This window comes from Nannobrachium achirus (assembly GCF_963921795.1).
Source record: "Nannobrachium achirus genome assembly, chromosome: 23".
Lineage (NCBI taxonomy): Eukaryota > Metazoa > Chordata > Actinopteri > Myctophiformes > Myctophidae > Nannobrachium > Nannobrachium achirus.
Window position 1 is genome coordinate 30,624,095 of NC_137830.1, and position 6,000 is coordinate 30,630,094.

General features: G+C 48.5%; 1 pseudogene across 1 annotated transcript; it reads right to left on the bottom strand.

The window, feature by feature from the left end:
* Positions 1 to 2,041: 2,041 nt before the first annotated feature.
* On the bottom strand, positions 2,042 to 5,477 carry LOC308308873 (TATA element modulatory factor-like; annotated as a pseudogene). The gene has a single exon. The product of its transcript is annotated as a TATA element modulatory factor-like (transcript).
* Between the last annotated feature and the right edge of the window lie 523 nt (positions 5,478 to 6,000).

The window sequence follows — 6,000 nt, forward strand, 5'->3', positions numbered from 1 at the left end:
TCTTACACTGTATAAACACTCATGAATACTTAATGATTTACAAAAATAATCATAACACATTATAAAGCATTAAATGCATTATGAAATGCATATAACACTGTATAATTACAATTGAAATACTTCACCTAACAAGTAATTATGAAATTATTTATGTGTTATGAATATCTATCTAACTATTAATTCAAGCAAAAATTGCTGATCTACAATCTAGATCAGCAATTTTTGTCTACTTTCTTGCCAATGGCAGGACGTGTGAAGTTTTGAAATGGCACATCTGTACAGTATATGGACATTTGGACTGTCATCACTGATGCCATGGTAAAAGATGCACGGGGCATGCTGAAACAATGCCCACATTTGGAGATGACTGACATCACTGATACGTCTGGGTTCTACAACAATACTTTTGAGACTCCTACATTCAATTTACTGTGCACACACCGGTTTTATCAATTTATCAATGTCTGTCTGTCCCCGAGCACCTAAAAAAGTAAAAGAGGAGAGGGTAATCCATAGACTGTATTAAGATATGGACAAAGCGAAGCCATTGGTTTCTATGCAGCGCAAATGACACAATATGGGTCCTTAGCATGGGTGTTGCCATCATAGATTGAAATGCAAACAGAGGAGGCTATTGGCTGCCAACGGTCACGTGCAACCGCAGGGAAACATGGGAGAATGTGGTCGGAGCCTCCCGAAATACAGCACACGAAGAAGAACACAGCCGGCTGGTATCTGTTTAGTTGGCCACGCCCCCCGCAACTTTATCATCAATTTTAACATAAATGGGACCTTATTTTCACAAAACGCATATCATCGTGATTGAAATGCAATTTTTAACTAGCGATAGGAACCATAAAGTATTCATGAAAATGTTAATTAAGGTTAGAACACGAAAGGGGAAAATGAATGGGATCCAATGGAGAACAATTCTTTTTGCAACCGGCCAAGGGGAAAACAACGCAACTAGCGGCCAATCATAGGAAGTTTTAGTTCCGTATTGGGCTCATTTTAAATCGGCGGAACTCTCCCCCTGGGGTAATCACTAGAATCAAGGTACTTTATTCATTACAAAAAGGTTAAAAAGCCAGTCAGTTTCTACCCACTGACTGGTCTCTTTTACTTTTTTGAGTGCTCGGATCGCTCCTCTTCCTTCCACTACAAACATTGTTGTCTTTTGAAAAAAAACAAGCTCTTTACAAAATGGGTCAAATCCAACAATGCAACAGATATTCAAAGGACAAGTTAAGGGAAACACGCGTCGGACGCGGAGGTTGCGCGGACGGCCCGGACGCGGCATGTCAAAACGGCTCTCATTATTTTCAATGAACTATAACCACACTGGCGGCGTCAGAGGCTCGCAGCCGTGGTTCTGCCGCCTCGCCTGCCGCACCGATATGCTGCTGTTCTATTTTTCCAGCATTGCCACGCGGTGAAAATGTTCTCACCACCGGGGAGTTGGTGTTACTGTGAGGCACTTCACACGTGTCAATGACGCGACGCTGCGCAGCCGCCCACGTCCGGTGTGTGTCCTCCTTTAGCTGTTTCAGTCTGTTTTCATGAATCGAATCGATGTTCCTCCTCAGCCTTTATCAATTGCTATGTTTGCAAAATCATCTCTTCTCGTCTCCACTGTGGTTTGAAATGGGGAGACAGATTCTGAGTACAATATCTGGTTTTATGGTTTTGTATTTTTTTTTATAGACATTTGTCAACCAACATTAAGGGACTCCAGACAAAGTAGGCCTACATCACCTTCCATCCCTTCTCTACGCCACTGTTATCTGTCCGTCTGTCTGTCCGTCCACCCGTCCATCCATCTCACACACACACGCACACGCACACGCACACGCACACGCACACACACACACACACACACACACACACACACACACACACACACACACACACACAAAAATAAAAAACAGACAGATTGTCTTTACATACAGTACAATGATGAAGATTCTGGGGGGGGGGGGGGGGGGGGGGAGCCCTCATCTCTCCTTTTTTCCAATTCATGTGTATTAGTTGGTTTAGAAATCTATTTCTGGTTCTTCGTGAGCAGTTCATCGATATGGGTTTTATACATTTTCTTGACATCTTCCAGGTCCAACCTCAAATCCGTAGCCTCCTCAGCCTTCTCTCCATACATCTGGAGTACGGTATTGTGCTTCTTTTCTAGATTTCTGAGTTGAACCTTCAGCTCAGGGATGTCCTTCAACCTGTCCTCCATCTCCTCGTTCTGATTGGCGAGTCGAACAAGCTCCTCAGCCATGGCCGAGCGACTCCTCTCCATACTGGAGATCTCCAGCTGTAGCTGCGCTATCTTCCCCGATCTCAGTTTGAGTTGAGACTGGAGGTTCTCTATGATGCCAGGGCCCCCAGCTTCGTAGAAGTTGGTCCCACTCACGGATAGGGACATCATGGTGGTTAGAGAGTGCTCGAGAGGGCCGTCCTGAGATGGCACAGAGGTATCCAGACCAGTGTTATCCGGCCGGCTGATGGAGCTGGAGTGGGACAGTGGGGTGGAGGTGGAGGAGGCGAGGAGCTCTCCGGCAGAGAGTACCATGGACTTTGTCTCTCTTTCCTTATGGGCTTCTTGTGCTAGGTAGCATGTATTGTTCTTCTCTTGCCCCACCGTCATTTTCTCCATCTCCAGCTGACTGATCAGCAGCAGCTTCTCTTTCTTTGTCTCTTCTAAAGCTCGACTGTGGTCCCCTCGCAGGTTTTCCAGCTCAGCGTGCAGCCTGCAGCTTTCATCCTCCAGTGTCTCCCTCTTATGCTTCTCTGTGTCCAGCTGTGCCAGGACACGGCTCTGATCTTGACGCAGCTGGGAATTCTGGGACTTGAGAGACGTCAACTGGGCCTTGACGGTGAGCAGCTCATCGGTTACAGAGTGCTCCCTATCCATGGCAATGGCCAACTGTGCCTGGGCTTCTGCTAGCCTATCAGAGATGCTCTTCTGCAGATTCTCCCAGGATGCTGTCTTGATTCCCAGTGTGACTTGCAGGTTCCCAAATCTGCCGGAGCAGAGGTTGTGTTGCAGACATAACATTTTGAGTCAACTCCTGGTTCCTTGTTTCTGACTCCTGTAGTCTCTGTTGGATCTCACTGATTTCGTCTCTCATGTAATCCTCTCTTCTACCATGCTGTTGCTCAGCCCTCTGCAATGCCAGCCTAAGGTCAGCCACTTGGTTAGCCAGAGCCTCTTGCTGCAAACGAGCCTCCTCTTGGGCTTTCTGCAGGGCCATACCCAGCTCCTCCTTGGCCTGGATCTCCCTGCTCAGAGATGCCTCTTGGGCTTCACTGGCCATCCTAGCCTTGGTCTTGTGGAGCTCTGCCAGCTCCTCGTAAGTGCTGTCCAGAGCAGACTGGAGGATCTTCTTGTTCTCCTGCAGGTCCTCAAAGACAGTCATCAGCCTGCTGAGCTCCTTCTCTTGACGCTGCACTTCACCTTTCAGCTTCTTGATGTTTTCTTTGTGTTGCTTCTCCATCTCCTCCTTCCCATTCAGCGCCTGATGCAGATGTTTGAGTTCCTCTTCCTGTTCCTTGACTTTCTTGCTCTGTTTAATGATCCTGGCATCGTTTTCCTTGTCCTTCACATGCAGCTTCTTGATTATGTTGGAGTGCTGCAGCTGTTGCTTGGACAGTTTCTCGCCTTCCTCCAGGAGGACTCTGATCTGCTTCTCCTTGTCTCTGATGATCTCTATCATTGATTGCTCTTCTCGCCTGCCCTTCATTTCCATCATGTCCCTCTCCTTGCAGGCCAGCTGAGCCTTCCCCTCTGCTTCAACAACGCGCTGTGTGAACTCATCTTTCAGAGACTTAATGGTAATGCTCTCCTCCTTCAGGCTTTGCACTTCATCTTTGAGGTTGTCACACTCTTCTTCCAGGCTGGTTTTATCTTTGTTGGCCGTGTGCAGCTGTGACTCCTTCTCCTGCAGATGACTTGACAGCTGAACAATCGCCTTCTGGAGCTCCAGAATCTGGCATGTGGAGACACTTTCCATATCTTCTGTTATTGACTGTAAGAGGTGCTGCTCAGCATCGGGGTTAGCACCTGGCAGCGTGGCACTCCTGATCCCTGCTTCCTGCTCCATCAGCTCTTCAGGTTGCCCACTGTTAACGGGTGTGATGCTCTGAATCCTCTCCTCCATCTGGTCCACTGGCTGGTCCCTTATTGTTTCAGTGGGCCCATCTTTCCCCTCCTCCTCCTCCACCACCGCTCCCTCCTCTCCCTCTTTTTGCACCAGCTCTCCCTTCACATTCTGAACCTCAGCTGATGACACGGACACCACAAGTGTATAACTCCCAGGGATCTCGGCATCCAATTCGACCAGGCTGGAACTCCAGCTTTGTAGCGAACGCACACTGAATGAGTCAACGCACTCGAAAGCATCCGAGGAGCCACCACTCTCCGTGAGCTGGGGTTTGTCCTCCGGAGGTAAATTGCCACAGGTGGAGACTGATAGAAGCTGAAAGGAGCCCTGCATTAGGTGAAGGCTGCTGTTGCCCTCCGCCGATTCATGCCTGGATCTGGCTGAGCTCTTGCTGGTTGAGCTCTCGCTCGGCATGCTTCCGTGATCCACCACCACCTCAATGTCACTGGTGGTGGTGGTGTCCAGGGAGAAGGTGCTGACTGGAGGAGGGCGGATGTCATTCTGATGGTCCTCTATCTTTGGCTCTTTAGGCTCCAGGAAGATCTCCTTAAGGAACGAGGGAGCTGAAGTTTCAGAGCTTGCAGTTTCAGAGGTGACAGCAGGATGTGCACAGGGTGAGTTGGCGACATGCTGCGTAGCCAGTGGTTCTGAAGAATTCAGCAGGGATTGTTCCATTTGAGAGTCCTCAGAAATGTCACCCTCAGCAGTGTCTGTTTCTACCCTGCTCTTCTTGGTCTTTTCGATGTTGTCATCAAGAGGACGATTGCTTGAGGATGAAACCAGAGACACCGGCTGGAGGACTGTGTCTGGATTTGGTGGGGATGGTGCAGACTTAGACTCAGCCACCTGACTCTGTGCGGCTTCCCGGTTCTCTCCGCTCACGTCAGTGGGTCCCGGCTCGTGAGGTTCTGCATCGTCGTAGATGACAGACTCCTGGCTCTTATTCTCTTGCAGCCGTCTGCTGGTCGTGGTAGGAGGCACAGGCACAACCTGGGTGCTTTCTACGCCTTTTTTAGAGGGTAAAAAAGCACAGGCGCTCTGTGACTCATCCATGACATCCGTGTTCGAGACAGGTGTGGCAATAGCGTCAGATGAAGGAGGCCGAATATCAGCGGTCTGCTCCGACAGAGAGTCACATTCTGTCGATCCCCACCCAACACTTAATGGCGTCTTCGCTGGTAAATTATCTTCGGGTATCACAGCAGTGTCATTCCAGTGGTCCTCTGTGATGTCCAGGACTCTGTCGATGGACTTCTGAGCCGTTGTCAAAGCTTGCTTAGCAAATGTGGACAGGTGGGATGCGTTGAACCAACTCATTGTTGTGCAGTTCTCAAGCTAACAACAACGACCAGTGTTTGTCACGATGCCAACCTACCCGTTATACTGCGCTTCAGTTTAATTCTGAATGTTGTTGTATGAAAGCCTGTAATGTTATAGCCAACTACTAGCACAGCCGTAGCAAACACACTACAACACAGACTCGACACTGGTGGCTACAGCTAAATATCTGTTCGGCTGGTTCAAATCCCAAATTGACTGCACCTTTTGAGTAGAAAGACAGCTTTGAATTGCTACCTCTGTATGAATATATTTCCATAGTTTGGTGTTTCTGTTGGCTTTGTTGCTTAATTGAGCATATTCCGGTGTTTAAGTCGCTTTCAACGTGTAGCCCGGTTGCTGATGTGCTAGCCCACTTGCTACTCTGAAATCCTGCACATTACGTCATCAGTGGTGTCACAGCTCAACCGCCACTAACGAAGAATAGTTTTATGAAATGGGCTATGATCACATAATGCGTTTCTCTGTAGGGTTATGGCTCTGCATAGACTGTGAGCTGAAA